Raw genomic sequence first — 17,924 nt, 5'->3', positions numbered from 1 at the left:
AGTACATTTCACTATTTGTTAGAAAAACTCGAATCACTTAGCAGACTATTTTGTTGGAAAGTGTCCAGCTCTCAGAAGTATTTTTCCACTGTTTCCAACTGTACAGTATGTATACAAAAAAATTACACCTAATATTTTACATTAGAATAAATCAAGCATATATTTGTGGCACAAGTAGAGGGAAAACACAGCAGTCTGTGAAGTGCTTGTCTGACAAAAGAAGGTTAGCCATTTCAATGGAGCAGGTGACAGTCTTTCAAAGATATCTGGTCATGGTTACAGGAGCCACATGAGGAGATCTAAAGATAAATATAGCAGGAGTAATGGTGTGAGACTTTATCTTGTTGACAAGGAAAAGGATATATCTCTATTTGAGTAGTTCAGCTAATGGAACTGTTTCTGTGAGTTCAGATTTTTGCTGAAGAATTTACGTGATAAGAACTTGAGCTTACCCATTGAAGCAGCAATCTGTCTCTCGTACAAAGCTGAACTTGAAACTGAAGCAGCAGCAGCAGTTAATCTTCCAGTGAAATTAAAATTCAAAACACTTTCTATGTCTTTTCTGCTTGAAAGCTGATTCACTTCAGCAGATACAGCAAGGTGGAGGCAGATCCGCTCCTATCACAGGTAGTGTAGTTGGCAAAATTATTTAGGAGGATGATATCCTTCACTTTTTGCAATAAACTTGTATCTGTTTTAAGAGGCTTATCATCCCTTCATAAGGATGCATTTGTACTTTTTTTCTGTGTTAGTTCTTAAGGATTGTATTAAGAGCTGATTAGTCACAGATCCATATAATTTTATATTTGGATATATTGTTGAGCCTGCATATCATTACATAGTTCTTTTAGCCATTTAAAGTCTTTCTTACCGAAGTATTTTAATGTCTATGGAACTTGACCTTTTAAGCTGCCAATATAGGCTATTTTGTCTGAATACTGGAATGAAGTGCCTCCACCTAGTAGTGGTGTTTAATAATATTCTATTTTAATAGGATATCATGGTCATATCAGGATCTTTAATTTCCCCCTTAATTTTTAATAACTTTTAATATCTTGTTAAGTGTTTCTGTTAGAGAAACACAGTTGGCAGCTGCTTCTGCTTGACCTCTGCTTTTACTTGTAGTATGCTTTTTAATGATTACTTTTAGTTCTTATAGTTTATTATGTACAAGGAATTATGCACTTCGTTTTGTATTACGAAAATATCTGAGTCTTTAGAAACTCCTTAATTACTATACTAGGATCACTTTGTTTAGGCACTATGTTTTGAAAAATGAATATTTTAAAATACTGTTTACTTGTTTCTGTAGTACTTTCTTCTGGTTATCTTTAACAGTTCTAGTTCTATTACTCCATGAAACTAGTATTTTAGGATGTTGACTGTTTAAACTGAAACTTATAAGAGGCTACACTGTGCTTATGAGGCAGAACATGCAGTGTTATGGTTTTCCTTAGTACAGATCCAAAAGTGATCAGAAAGTGATTTTTGCCTTGCTCCCTGGAATTTGCAGTGGTGGGTTTAGCAGGGTTTGTTAATCAAGGACCAGAACAGGCAAAAATTCCTGGAACACAAAAAGCCCCAAGGTCCACTAACGGGATGTTACTGTTACTTTAGGCAGCTGTTTTTATATTCCTGGCTTCCTTAGAATGATATGCTTATTTGTGTTTGTCATAATCCATGGTAATGCAAGCAGTTTAAATACTTTAACCATGGAATACAAGTAGTCCAGTGAATGTTGAATGCAACTGGATTCTGAACTTCATGCTGGCAAGTGGAAATATAGATTACAGTTCCTACTTTAAATAAGGTCTAAACAAAACTATTCTTAGGCAATATCTCTCCCTCCTCCTCTCTTAGGAGAAATATACTTGTTCTTTAAAAGGTTTGATTCCTATTTGGTCGCTTTTATTGGTTCTCTGCTGGTCTTGAAATACTGAAGATCATTTCCACAAGGTATTGAGGTGAAGGTGGTTTGCTGCTTCATTACAGTTGTACCTGAAGGTTTTTTTGGTATATAATTAAGTATAATACTTGTATTATCTTCATGGTATTTCTGTGTTTTAACTGGGTGATAGACAAAAATACACATTATCTGTATAAACCTTTTCTCTCCTTTGTTAGTGATCCTCGTTTCAGTTTAGTGTTTAGCATTTGTTTCAGTTTAGTGAAGTTAATGTTCATGGGCTTTCATTTTTTAAGAGGTTATTGAGCTAAATATATAATCTAAAAAAGGAAAAGGTGTATGTGTGTGTATATATATATGGATGATAAAGTATTTTATTTTCAATATATCAACTTCATTCTAAACTCAAAAGTGTTTTAGCTAGCAATTTCACGAGCTTGAGCTTAAAAGCATTTATCCTTCTCTTGTCCCATGCACAGCCCACTACATGATTATGTGCTACTCCTATTATTGTATCAGAATCTTTACTTTGAACACAGTAGTTCAAAGTAGCTTTGGTCTTTTTTATATGGTATTGTTTACTACTCCTCTGGCAACTAGTCCAGCATAAAACTTCGCAGTTTTGTCTGCTTGTCATCTATGAGTCAGAGGATCACTGATAAATTCCAGGGCAAAAGAATGTTCTTCGTAATCCAGTTTAATTTCAGTGCTCTGCTATATTCCAAGATATTGCAAAGTAATAGACCAGCAGTACACACTTTCAGTTGTACTCTTAACCTGCTTTCTCTGAGGAAGAGAAAACCTATGTAGATTCTGTCATTTTCTGAGCTTGCCTACATTTCATAAAACTTCTTCAAATATGGGAAAATAAAAGAAAGCAGAAATGCTTGTACTTTGCCTTTAGACAGCTTACTCTGCCACATTTAAAATTGCATGTGGTGACCTACTTCATGGTCTGTGTTTTTTTCCTGGGGACTGTTGTGAGCAGGTCTGTATCTGTAGCATTGAGATGGAAAATTTAAGTCTCTGCATATATAAGAAAAGCAAAGACCTCCATACAAATTACAAATCTAAATCTTACCTTTATCAGCTTTCTTTGAAGTACTTAAAAAAAACCAAACCGAAACAAAAACAAAAAACACCAAAAAAACCCTCACACAGAACCCCCCAAAAACCAACCAACAAAAAAAAAAAATCCTGAAAAAAGAAAACCCTGTTAGATGTATCTTGTTTATTCAATTGACAGTTCTGCAGTGTCCTGGTTTCGGCAAGGATAGAGTTAATTTCCTTCCTAGTAACTGGTACAGTGCTGGGTTTTGGATTTAGGATGAGAACAAAGTTGATAACACACCCATGTTTTAGTTGTTGCCAGGTAATGCTTACACTAGCCAAGGACTTTTCAGCTTCCCATGCTCTACCGACTGAGAAGGCTGGAGGTGCACAAGAAGCTGGGAGGGGGCACAGCCAGGACAGCTGACCCAAACTGGCCAAAGGGACGTTCCATACCATGTGATGTCATGCTCAGTACATAAACTGGGGGGAGTTGGCCGGGGGGGCCACTGCTCGGGGACTGGCTGGGCATCGGTCGGCAGGTGGTGAGCAATTGCACTGTGCCTCACTTGCTTTGTATATTATTATTATTTTTACATTATTATTTTATTTCAATTATTAAAGTGTTTTATCTCAACCCATGAGTTCTTCTCACTTGTGCTCTTCCAATTCTCTCCCCCATCCCACTGGGGTGGGTGGGATTGAACAAGCAGCTGTGTGGTGCTCAGTTACCGACTGAGGTTAAACCATGACACACAGTAAAAATCTGATTTCAGGTAATGCTTTGAGAGCATTCCTTTTAAAAGTAGTTGTCATGCCTTATGACATGAGACATCACCTTGGACAGTATTGTAGCTCCAACACATTTCTTTGGCCACTAGCCTTGATTATAGTCAGCTGCTTAAGGCTTTGCTTGAATAAAAATGGGATATATTGCATATATGATTAAAAGTAGACTTGAGTAAGACTTCAAAGGATCTCTTGTGGGAGGAAGCAAAAAGATAAAATGACATCAAAGCACAATTGTATGAATGATAGCTGACAGCAGATCTCATTGAAGTTGTTGCTGTCCCCAGTTGCTTGTTGCTGTTGGAAGCTAGCTTTTCAGTGATATAAATGAAGAACTACTTTGGTTTTCTCTCTGGCTTCTGACTGTCTTGGATGGTTGTGAAGACAGGTAATACAGAGTTATGAAATAATCTGTAAAAGAATCCTTCCTTCGTTGAGGAATGGAACTTACCTTGCATATTGTAAAACTTCTAAGGGAACTAACAAAGCTTAGCACATCAGATAGTACAGACAATAAACCCTGTCATACAAAAGCTGAAATGTTGATCAAGGTTCTGTTCCGGCAGGCGTAACAAGACAGTCCTCATCTGAAAGAGTTTACAATGGGCACTGTCAAGCTTTCCCTGACAAGACTGAGCCATTGAGACACTTCAGAAAAGAACTTAGTAACTGTAAGAAAAAGTCACCTCTTTTGCTTCTAGTCAATGTTATAACAGTATGATTAAAGTCTTGCTTTATAGCTTTTTAGAAAATTCAGTTGTGTACGTACTGCATCCTCATTTTCACTTATGATCTTTCATGCAAGGCAACACTTAACTGGGTTTATTAAAAAAAAAAAAAAAAGAAATAAAAAGGGGGAAGGGGGGAGAAAGGGAAAGACATTTTGAATGCTGTGGGTTTTAACTTATTTGTCCAGGAAAAGTCTGGTGAGACTTAGTTATTCTGTCAGGCAGCCTCTTTGTGTGTTAAATTACCTGATAGAGATCATTACATGTCAATGAGTCTGGTTAATCTTTCAGGCTAGTCTAGATATGCCCATGGAAGATATTGCTTATTGATCATTTTTAGCAAATGTCTTGAGACTTGAGTGAAAGCATTCAGTTTCTCAAAGTCATGTAACAAACTGTGCAAGGTTACTCTGGTAAACAGACACACTATTTGTAGAATTGTATCATAAATTTCCTCTGATCTCAATATTTGATGATATCAGGTTACTGAAAAGATTACCAAAACCAAATCCTTATGCAAATAATTCTGCAGGTTACTATAAAAACAAGAAAAAAACAGAATGAAGAAAAAGAACAAAAGCCCTACTTAGAGTTCTGATGTTTTTTCTGCAGAGAATCTGAAATGGAACTCAAAAATTTAGAAACCGCCCAGTTCTCGTATGGTGCTCAATCAATTATCAAAGTTCTTAATCTACTGATTATTACATGGAAATAGATTAAGTAATGAAATAATGGTTACCTTGGTCCTATTGAACTGGAACTCTGCAGGGCACAACAGTTGAACTGAAACAGTAGCAGAAGTCTTGCTTTTGCCAGATCAGCTAGCCCATTATTGATAGCTGTTTGTCGTAACCATTTTGTGTATTCATATAATTACATAACTTATGTCCTTATGTTGAAATGTCACATATAAGCATTTGCTAAACTGCATAATGCCTTAATCCAAGTTGAGTAATAACAGACACTTTCCAGATTATATTCTCTATGAAGCCCACATTAGTCGGTAGGTCCTGAATCCAACAAATCCCCCAACAACTTTTAGAAATCTCTTTCTTACATCTACCCTAGTGAACAGAGGGATGACTTGCAATGCAAGATCTAGGTTCAGATCTTCACATGCTTAATTTAGGCAAGAAAATGGAACCCAGATATCTCAACGGAATTCCATATCCAATTTTAGGGTGGAACTGACTTCCTTCAATTCAAAGTTCTTGGGTTCTTTTGTCCAATATATTAGATTCTTTGGTTTGTTACTTTCTATAGTAATGCTTTTCCTGACACAGTGGTTGGTTTTTTGGGGGGTTAAACAAAGAAGTAATACAGTTTCACCTGGGGCAAATTAAAGTTCTACATAAATTTATTCTGTATCTTTGTAGCCTGGGAACTAGAATTGGAGATAAAGGTTCAAATCTGTCAAAACTGGGACTGAGATAAAGACATCTCAAATCACAAAAGAGCTTTAACTAATAGCAATAAAAGGGCAACGTCTCCTTCCTAGAGCTGGGTTCTTAAGTCAGACTCACTCTCTTGTATGCAAAGATTCAAAGCTTGGGAATTTTAAACGTAGAGCAAATCTATGGTTTATGTGATTACTTATAGAGCACAGTAGTTTCTTTGCAACCTGCTGTGGAATTGGGGGACTCAAGGAAAAGGTTTATGTGGCAAAACTCCTGTGCACAATGGCAAAATGCAGTGAGGAAGTAGCAAATTCCAAAGAATGCTCCTTGTATTAAACTTGGTTCTCAGTTCTTCTTACTCATAAATAATAACGAACTAGCTTGACAAACAGTATTTTGTTAAACAGGAAAAAAAAAAAAAGACGAACTACATAGGGTAAAGGATAGAAGATAATACTTAATTGCTCAGTTATTTTAGTGCCTCTGCTCTTCACAAAGCAACTCAGGACTAAATGTGGTTTTTGTTGTCATTAGGGTTTTTTTTTTTCCCTCCACTTCTTCCCTCTCTGTCTGCCCCACGTTCCCACTTCTCCATAAATTGTCAAGTATTGCGGGATGGCAAGGCCCATGCCTTCTTAGGCAGAATGATGGAATACAGGAACTAAAAGTTAATATCCACATAGACTTTACACTCAATTTAATTTTCTCACTAAACACCAGCCACCCTAACTGACTAAACACCCTAGGAGCCTTAAAATTCTAGAAAAGCAGTTATCTCCCTTGTGATATTTGGGGGTCAATTTTTTCACAGTATATTGAAAACTATTATGCATGGAGTCATAAATTCAGATTTCTCCTTGGCATAGTGAAAGGAAGATAACTAATGTTATTTTACTGGTTGTCGTGGTTTAACCACGCAGCTGCTCACTCGCTCCCCCTGCTCCGGTGCGATGGGGGAGAGAATCAGAAGAGTTAAAGTGAGAAAACTCATGGGTTGAGATAAGAACAGCTTAATAATTGAAATAAAGTAAAATAGTAGTAATAGTAATAGAAGAATATACAAAGCAAGTGATGCACGATGCAGTTGCTCACCAACTGCCGACCAATGCCCAGCCGGTCCCTGAGCAGCGGTTGCTGCCCCCCGGCCAACTCCCCCCAGCTTATATACTGAGCATGATGTCATATGGAATGGAATATCCTTTTGGCCAGTTTGGGTCAGCTGTCCTGGCTGTGCCCCCTCTCAGTGTCTTGTGCACCTCTTCACTGGCAGAGTATGGGAAGCTGAAAAGTCCTTGACTAGTGTAAGCACTGCTTAGCAACAACTAAAACGTCGGTGTGTTATCAACATTATTCTCATCCTAAATCCAAAACACAGCACTGTACCAGCTACTAGGAAGAAAATTAACTGTCCCAGCAGAAACCAGGACACTGGTATATCTAGTTCAGAATGTAGCATCCTCTCATCCAGTATCATAATAGGCTAGGCAAGTCCCTGTCTGATTATCTCATGCATTTGATAGCATTGATAGGAAAATTTCTGACAACAGAGCATTTCACACCCAAAAAGTGCACTCTTCAAATGAATTAACAATTCTGTCATGTCTATTTTTTTTTCCAAATATTCTTTCTGCTAGTAATACTAAAAATGAAATATTGGTACTACACACCTGGAAATGATAATGCAAGAGAAACCCCAACAGCTAGATGATCAGTTTTCTTGTTCATGAAGAACTCTATCATCATTGATTTCTGCAGGAGAACTTGTCCCTTAGTAAGGATACAAATGTGTTCTATCTGTTCTCAGTAGACCAGAAACAAAGTTTGCTTAGCTATTACTTTGTAAACTCCAGATACCTTTGGAAAAAATTACAATTAGTCGTTATATATTAAGTCAGCCGTATAACCTTTCTAATCTATCAACACCAATATAAGGATTTATAAATATTTGGGAAAACGTGGTCCTCTATTTTCATCCCCTTTTGCAAGTGACAAACTGCTTACTTTGTCTTCTTTTTCTTATTAACAGTACTGAAGGCAAGGAACAAAGACTGAGGCAAGGCTTTAAAGTTAAAACTGATGCACAGATACAAAAAAAAAAAAAAAGGGGGGGTATCACTTACGTCAACATTTAAACATTAATTTATTAACAAACTTTATTCTTCCTAACAGCATGAGAAATTACCTAAAATGAGACACTTCTTAAGGAGAAGTCAGCTGGAAAAATACCTGTTTCCAAAAATACATAATTACTCTTGATTTTTCTATAGAAGTGAAAAACAATGAAGATATCATACTTTTGCAAACTCCTTATATTGCTGAGGTCTTTGGTTGTGGGTTTCTTTTTTTTTTTTCCCCCAAGGGATACCATGTATGCGAATCACTGCAAAACAGGAATCCTGTGTAACTTGCATCAAGTTCAGAGACTTTTAAGACATCAGAGCAGAAATCCAGTTTTTCTGTTAATCGGGAGCACCATTCAAGAGGCATTCAGTAAAAAAAATTGTGGAGTGTATTCAACCCATGCTGAATGAACCCAGTTCACTTTTCATCTAATCAGGGCTTCTTCTAAGAATGAAGCACAGATCCTGAATACACAAGTTTATAATTTATGAATCCCACAGTCAAAATACATACACATAGCAGCTGGAATTAAAAGCGGGTGTGAATGTTTGGTAAAAAGGTTCAATTTTCTGTCAGCTACAAACTCAGAATGACTGCTCCTGAAGCTGTAAACAGAGGCCAGCCTTAGCAGCATAACCTAGGAGAGGCGGCAGGTTGAACTTATGCAGGAAATATCTTCATAGCCTCCTGTGTACTAGCACCCTCTCAAAATCGTCTTGTTTCTCTTCACTGCTGAACTGAAGTTTAGATGCTTGTCAAAGATGATACCCTATTTAAAAATGATATTTCATTTATAGCAGCTATTATAAAGAAAGGAATTCTCTGTAAAATATTTAGAGCAGTATCCATTAACAAGTGTTTGCAACTGATTAGCAACATACATCTGTACATAAAAAATAAAATAATCAAGGTATCATTAGGAGAGAGATTCTCTTGTTCATAAGGCACCAGAGGTTAGTTTGGGTGAATAGTCTGCCTTACTGTTATTCTTCCTTTAACCAAATCAGAAACATGACAAGAAGCATCACAATTAAACTTAACCTAGATATGCTTGAATCATTGATACTATGTTTACAAGTAATATTGAAATCTTAATTTAAAGCTGATGTATTTTCATGAAGACAAAAGTAAATGCAGAGTGGTACTGCGGGACTAAATTGCTTTGGGTGAGTGTCTGAGGGTGTCGTCGAGGTAAAAGGACTTGTTCCTTCAACTACTTGAACTGGCGTTATATCTTTATATTATTAATAAGCCTGGCATACAATGAATGAAATAGTAAAACCCACTTGCTTACAGCAGCATAGTGATAGCAGAGGAAAAGGAAGCATGTAACAAAGCCAGATTTGGGGTACAGTGAGTACATTGCCAGGCAGACTTCCTGAACAGTATGGGTCTCGAAACTCCTACAACGTTTTGCAGGCTCCGCACAAGCCTGATTTCCTTATAATCTTTCAGAACCATAAAGCTCTTTAAAAAAAGAACCCTGTGCTTTCAGGAAGAGAAGAAAAAAGTCAAAATGTATGTATCTTATTTTCTCTTTTACTTCAGGTGCAATGATTAGATCATTTCAAGTTGGATTATTTTATATGTTGTTACTGTTGTGCAGAGACTTGATCAGTGTAATTTACACTACAGTCAGTCTTGACTCAGATCAAGTTTCTAGTGAAGAAATCTAAACAAATGAGGCAAGATCCTCTGACAAGCTAGAATGCGTTTAGAGATCATATTTAAAGACTGCTGGAAGAGACGTCCTATGGTGGGTGTTCTTGTTTGGTTTGGTTTTGTTTGGTGTGTTGTTTTTGGGTTTTTTGTTTGGGGTGGGGGATTTTTGTTTTTGTTTTGTTTTGTTTTTTAATTAAGAAAAAGTCTGCTACGGTGGTCTGGATTCTTCCCTTCCTTTTGTATAATACCTCACATAAAGACTTCTGAAGGTATGTTGCTGTGTTCCTCAGTTTATGAAATCTCTTTGGCAGCAATATGAGCAATGCAGCTGCAAATGAAGTCAACAGAAACTTCATCAAGGAAATGTCTACTTTGATAATAGTCAATTATGATTCTGGTATTACAAAGCATACTAGTCCTAGTTTGGACATCCAAAATGGACTAATTTTGCTTTTTCTGTCTTAATGATACTATTTAATGAATTTTTTTTGTAGTATTTAATGATTCATTTTACAGAAATATCAATAAAGAAAACAACTTATTAAACTGGACTTCACAAAAATTATACAAAGCTATATATCCTACAATAAACAATGGAAAATTAAATACTAAAATGAAATGAGCACTGACATCTCTAAGGCTAGTTATGCATAAGTACAGTGGGAAACAGAATATTGTAACAGATGGGGTTGGGGAAGCGAGCCAAGTTAACCTAATCTTAATTCTGATACTTTCTAAGTGATGAAAAAATCTAGAGTAAGCAATCTGAGCATGTATTTAATCAGAGAAATTTATATATTTGCTTGGACTGGTGCACTTTCCACCCCACAATTTTATGTTTTACAATATTATTGGGTAAATTTACTTCTCTATTTTTACTTACCCATTCTAAGATAAAAGGCCAATATGCAGAACTTCAAATATTGCTTTCCTTTCCCATCTGGTGAATGTTTTAACCTCACCATAGAAGACACTTCTACACACAGTGACGTATATTTCTGTTTGGTTTTAAAAACTCATTATTGGTCTGAATACTTCTGGACATTGACACATTTTTTCAGATGTTTATTTCTTTTAATTTCCTAAACATTTCTGCAATTTCATTCCAAGAAATTGCTTTTGTAAGTGTAGCAGACCATATTTTGCTATAAACATGCTTACTTATTAAGATTATATCATATTTACAAGATTAACATAGAATTATAATTCATAAAATATGTTCTCTTTGACCTGGCGATGCTGTGTTTTGATAAATGCCAGACATTCTTGGTAGGTTAGTAGAGCTATAAACAAAAGAAGGAATGGATTGCTGGTCAATTAAATATTCAACATGAAGAGTTCAAAGTAGAATAGCTCAGGATTCTTTCAATAATGAGTCATTTAAAATTGTGATATCTCATTTTTTTGACAAATATTCTAATGAGGGGAGAAAATGGCTCAACATTAATCCTTTCTTGTGACAGAGGGTAAGCAATGGGGAAATGATATTAAATTCGTCATCTTCTTATAGGTTTGGTACTAGTTTTGCCATTCTTATTACCTGACATTTCCAGCCCTCTATATTTACAGAGATTTTGTTGATGTCAATTTATCAAGAAGAGACTTAGCATTTTTAGTGTATTTATACTTCCCCCCCGGTAAGACTCTTAACTGTGAGTTAAAATTAAGTGATCCTTCAGATGTACAACCACTGCATAATGCCTTAATTCCCAGAGTTCATGATTCTCTTTTCCCTTAAATTTAGAAAATACTAGATCTTAGCAGGAACAGATTCTCAGTGAAGTTTGCATCTGTCCTTCCTGATCATTTGCCAGGAAGGTGGTACCACTCCTCACAAACTGGTGGGTGTCATAATTCTCAAAGTAGCAACAAGCTGTATCTGTTCCTACAGCTTTTTGGCTTATTTAGTGGTATCAAATGTAGCCACAGATGTATGAGTTTCTTGGATTAAATTAATATATTATCCTCTGAACCATCCTGGCACTTCCAAGAATCTGACAGATTCAACAGAAGAGAAATAACCTAGAAAAGAGCAGAGTCAGTCACTGGTCCTGAAGTGTCACATTTTCTGATCATATCAGATACCAACCATAAATATTAAAATATGTGGAGTAGGTTATTATCAAGAGCACTTTTTCTGTAATTAATTGTTAAATTATTTTCTGTACAACATTGAATAGCTTTACGTCTCTCCTGAACTCTCAGTTGCTTCCCCAGAGAAACAAGTTTCTTCATGTGTCTCTAATTGCCGAAGTTCTTGGGCCATTTCTGCCAAATCACATTGAAGGATAACAGTCTCCAAATGTTGAACTTCTGTGGAAATTGAAGTTTCACTGATGGTTGCAGCCAGGCAGGTAGGAGAAATAAGTTATTACTGGGAAAGCTGGGGCATGGTCAAACTAGAGTATGTGTCTGTAGAAAAACAGGTCTTGGTAATCCCAAAGCTCGCAGAATTACAGTTTTTGCAGGTCTTCGAAGGGATGCTAAGGTTAAATGATGACTTGATCAGACTACTTCCGACACATCACCCCTGTTCTATCTTCCAGAAGTTTGGAAAATTCACCACCATATCATCAAAGCTTCTGTTTTAAAATAATTCTGTTGCTTTTCAGGGTTACTTCAATGAGGACTTCTCCTTGTAGTGGTGTTGGATTGGACTATTTCCTAGGTTTTGGCTCTCAAAAAAGACAAAGGTCTTTGAAGCTCCTGTATCTTGAATATTATCTCCCATTCAGGAATCTTCTTGTCATTCATAAAGCAGGCTTAACTGCTTTCATCAACTCCTCTATCTGCTAAGTCCATGTGAAAAGAAAAAAAAAAAAAGTGCAGTAATATTTGGATATTCTTATGCCTCCAGGCTTTCATATAGGCATATTAAAAATAGCCCTTCTCCTTTATGGCAGGGGAGGGTAACACAATTGGTGAAGCTAGATTCATCCATGTTGTTTTGAGGGACTGTTGGGAACAATTGTCTGTCAGCCAGGAGCTATGACAGTGGTACTACTAAGGCTTCCAAATTTGCCCTTCAGTACATGAGGAATATTGCCATTTCTCTACCGCTTGATGAGCAGTCATTTCTTGGAGTTCTCTGCTGAGTGTAAGGATGGCTGCTTTGGGAACTACCAAGCATTAAGTCTCACCTGTTTATTTCTAGAAACTACATAATATGCTCCATCAATATAGCTATTCTTGCTTTCCTTAACAGCAGTTTATAACTGGTTTAAATAGGACAACCTGAACTGACCTGTCTCGCATTCTCTAATAGCTTGAAATTATACCTGTGCTCCTCTTCGAATTTCCAGATCCAACTTTTGAGGAGTAAGGGAATGTTCTTCATCTAGATTAACTGTAAAGGACAGAGGTGGGATCTGTTCCATGTTGTTGCACATGATTTCATAGTGATTTACCTGTCTTGTATTTCTTACCTTGTATTTTAGTAGGGCCAATTTTCTTTCAGTGGCTGTATAAATTTGCATGCAGTTAATATAAAAAAATTCCACAGGGGAGCCTTCAGTAAGTAGCTTTGGCATTGTTGTCCAAATAATTTCTAGCTGTCGTGCTGCTTTCTCATCATGTTTTTTGTTGTTGATGGTGATGTGTGTTTTTCCAAAGAGCAATAAATCTAATCCAGAAGTTACATTCTCCTCTGCATGATGGAGAAATACGTTTTGGGTATGTTTTCTTTCATTCTTAAGATAGTTGTCACCTCTGAAAATATTTGCTTAAAGAAATGAAAGAACTTATTAAACAGTGAGAAACAGAGCAGCAGGTTTCCTACGGAGGGTTTGCTTTCAACCCTCCCAAATAAGGGAGGCTGGGAGGTGAAGGGGGGAAAGTCCTTTATGTATGAATAGTGTTTGGACAAAATACTATAATATTCCAGTCCCTTCCACTTCATTGTGTGATGGTGGCATGCCAAATCATAAACCTTGAAAAGATTAGTTTTCCTTCTGAAATTGGATTACCCAGAGTTCTTGAGTATATGTATACATATGCTGAAAAACAAGTTTGACTTAAGGACTCTTAGTATTAATTTCTTTTGCCTGGGTTCAGGTATTCAGGACCAGTACTACTTACCAGCTTTCAGCCTGTTGCCACAGGTCTACCCAGAAATACAAAGAACTACTGAAAAATGAGGTAAAAACCTCCATGGATACTTTATTTTAAATAAATTACTTGGAAAATTGGTATTTTTTTCTCAACGTTTCTTTTCTTTGCAATGATGTTAGAATATTCAGTCATGTAGATAGTCATATTGAGTGTATATATTGAGTGAGTTCCAATACTTAGAACTAAATGTTTTTCAGTTTCAGAGTTAATTAGCTCACAATAGCAATTCGTAGAAAAGATATTTAGACATTCTAGAGTTTTATTTTTAACTTTTAACCTGAGAAAGATATTTCAAATTTATGGCACTGGAGACCTGTCCAGAAACATAAATGGATTGGACAGACAGGATTGGGGCCATAGTAAGGCTAAATAGCTCCCTGTATAGCAAAGCTGTAGAAGAAATCTGAACACGTGTGGAAGGCGGCAGACACTTAAACTAAGGTAGATGAAGGAAAATGAGTGGATGTTATGGTTAAAAAGCAAGTGGAAAAGAGATCATTCTGTGTAGGTTTTACTACACTCCTGTATTTGTTTTTTTTTTACTCTATTTTAACTGACATTTTCAGTTGGTGCTTATGGGTTATATACTGAGTACAAATCTCTTAAAAAGGTGCAGGGAATGGATTTTCTTTATTTTCCTTCCTCTGTAGCAGGGATATCTGAGGACACATATTCTGCCTGCTGCGATTGCCATCAAAATTCCCCTAGTTTTCAGAGAAGCATGCAATCATATTGTCATAGCTTGGTGATTTAATACTTGCCAGCTGACTAGAGGTAACTTGAATAGTGCTTCAATTCTAACTGTAGAAGTAAAGGGCATTAGCTTTAAGTGTTTTGTTTTGCAGAATGTTAATTTCCATGGATCAGCTGATGAGCAGTGACTTTAGTTATGCTCTCGTTGACAGAGATGGAAGGAGGTCCTGTTCAATATTGACTGCTGAAAGTTCTGAAAAGTTACAAACATGGATATTTTAGGTTTTAATAGGTTTACAATAGAAGTTCTTAACCCAAATTTAAATATTTTTGATGCAGTAACTGTCTGGAGACTACACATTACAAACTGGTGTTGATCTGTTACACCTAGACAGTTTCATGCAGTTAGAAAACCACTGTGCCATCATAAGGCAGTAGATTGTTAAAGGCCTATGTGCAGGTATAGGTTTTTTTTTTTTTTTTTCCTGGGAAAGATATCTCATAACTATTCTTGGTTATCTTCAAACTTCTGTTTGCAAAATAAGGCATTATCATGTAAAGGAACTCTAAGCTTATTTAAAAAGTGGTGTTTATAGTCAGGCATTTTTAAGAGGTTTTAAAATTGTTATATGTATGCACTACTGAAAAGTGTTTGCTTTTGGAGGTTAGCTCTGATGCAGATTGCTATCAGGAAATCGTGCTCTGTATGTTGATCATAATTGCGTTTGGTTTAGACACTCATAGCTTAATTTCTACTGACACTTGTGTGATTCAAATTTCCTTAAAAGAAAGGAAAGCAGAAGTGCTACTGAATGTCATATGCAACTGTGACTCAGAAATAAAACTTTTTTTTTTTCCCCAATAGGTTCTTATTTGAAAGGAATTAAATAGGCTATACTAAAGTAATTTTTGAGTAATACAACCTGTCGTATATGTCAGAGTGCTGTCCCTGGCGATGCTGACTTCTGTGGTTCTGCCATTTTATTTACACAGTGTTAGCTGGATATTATTAATGCTCTATGCTAGTTACATGAAAGCAATTCTGTTATCGAAAGGGCTAAATATTGGAGGGAGTTACGAGAGAACAGAAGCATATCAGTGCCATCTTGGAACTGGGCATCTGCTTCTGACTAGTGTCAGGTTTTGCTAGAGCTGGATTGATCCACCTCTCCTGAGAGAAACAAAAACCACTTTCTGAAAAGAAGAATGAGGGTGAAAAATTATGAGGGACCACTAACAACAAGGGATTAAATGGTTAAAAGTATGAGGAAGAGCACCAATGGAAAATGCTGAGTGAAACACTCCTGGCAGCATGTGTTGCTGCCTAAAAGTAGCCAAGGAAGAACCAAATGCTTTTTCCAAAGATATGACAAGATAAGCAACTGGAAATAATCATTCCTTTCCCCCCTACCTTGACTCCTTTCCACAATGCTGTGAACAGCTGAATTGGACAGGGTCAGGAGGCATCTGGTGAGGGAATTCTGTGGCTTTGGTAGGGCACTAAGAGAGGATGCTACAAGTAGAATGAGGGGGGGGAATGTGCTGTACCACACACAAAATACTGAATATGAGTTTTTTTCCAGATCACAGAAGTCCCCTTCCTTCACCAAGAAAATGAATGTCAGCTGTCCAGGAACTAGTCCCAGGTAGTGACAATGTCCAGACTGAGTGTGTCCTGGAGTATGTGGCAATCCACTGCTACCCACAGCTGTGTGAGTAGGGGTCGTATTATTCTACTCGGCTGTCTTTGTCTCATCTTGGACTTCATCTGCTGAACTTTCTGACTGGGGGCCCAGCAATGGGCCCAGGCCAGCCTATGCTGATAGTGTGGAGAACATCTTCTTGGGAAGGAAGGAAGTGCTGGGCCTGCATGTTGCATCTGACACTTTAGAAAAGGGTCTAGCTCATATTATACAGGTTATTGGCTGAGTTCAAGTTTGGAAGTGGGATGAGTCACCCACCAGCATTGCTGTGACCAGTGTTCCTTTTTCCAGGGAACGGAGTGCCAACAGAAAATGCACTGACTATTCCCACTTAAATAATCACCTGTTAAAGTAATACCTGGTGTAAAACTAACTAAATAAATACAATTTAAAGAATCTCTTCAGACCTATTTTCTCACCAAGGAACAACATGGTAGTAGTTTTATGGTGATTTGCCAGCAGAAGAGTGTTTAGGAGAGAGTGGAGTCTTTGCACTTCTATGAGAAAGAACTGATGGGCAAGAGCAGCTGGGAGAAGATGAGATGGAGTGTGGATGACCAGAGCTTATCACTGCTTTATACTCCGTGGTCTCTCACAGAGACTCAAGGTGAGCAAAAACATCCCTTGCTGAGATCCCGTTCTCCATTGGAGCTGGACAGCAACCTCTGCTGTTAGAATAAAGTCTGTCTCCCTGGCCATGTCTTGGACCTGTTCCATTTTTTACCATCTGCCCATTTTCTGTCATCTCTTCCCTACTATAACATTGTGGATGCTGAAAGAGCATAAAGGGATTTTAAAGGATACCTGCTTGCCTCTTCCCTTTAGTATCTGATCATAAAACCATTGCCTACAAATTCTTTTTGAAGCTGCCGATAACATCTGCCTCCACAGCTTCCTGCAGAAACACTTTCCAGACGTTCACTGCTTACTGTATAAAGAAACACTTTCTTGTACCTGTTTTAAATTAATTTCTTCATGCTTCATAGCTTTCTAAAAATATATTGGTTTTTACAAAACAAAGTGTTAAATACTGAGTTTTAAATCCATCTAACTGTTTCGGAAACTTGAGAAAGATTAAGTAGCTCACGCTGCTATAAACCAAACCGTTAATTACAGTTGTTATAGTTTTGGTTAATATTATTTGGTTTATAAATCAGCATTCTGATTTGTTGTCAGGGTTCTACAAAAAACTACTTTACCATTTCCAATAGGTTCCTATTTGAAAGAAATTAAAACAGAATATACTAAAGTAATTTTTGAGTGATATGTTAATAAAACCTGGCACATATTTTAGAATGCTGTCCATGGCTACAATAATGCTCTAGCCTCTGTCCCAGTGAAGTGAAGGTTCATGTTCCATACCTGAGGTAATTGGTTCACAACTGCTGTAATGCTGAAAGGAAATATGTAAAATGTTCATGTGGTTCAATATACTGACAGGCTTCCAAGTATTCGGGATGTAAATATACACTACAGTATAAGGGTTTCTTCCAGGTCTGAAAGGTGAACTATGTTTTAACCATCTACGCAAGGCCAAACATGCAGCCAATCCAACACATTAGGCAGTTTAAGGTAATATGATACTTTTTATTTTAAATTTTTATTTTTATTTTGAAACAGCACCTTAGAATCATAGAATCATAGAATCATTAAGGTTGGAAGAGACCTCCAAGATCATCGAGTCCAACCGTCAACCCAACACCACCATGCCCACTAAACCATGTCCCTAAGCGCCTCATCTACCCGTCTTTTAAATACTTCCAGG

This window comes from Pygoscelis adeliae, unplaced genomic scaffold (assembly GCF_000699105.1).
Source record: "Pygoscelis adeliae isolate BGI_AS28 unplaced genomic scaffold, ASM69910v1 Scaffold86, whole genome shotgun sequence".
Taxonomy (NCBI): domain Eukaryota; kingdom Metazoa; phylum Chordata; class Aves; order Sphenisciformes; family Spheniscidae; genus Pygoscelis; species Pygoscelis adeliae.
Note: the sequence above shows the minus strand (reverse complement) of the source record.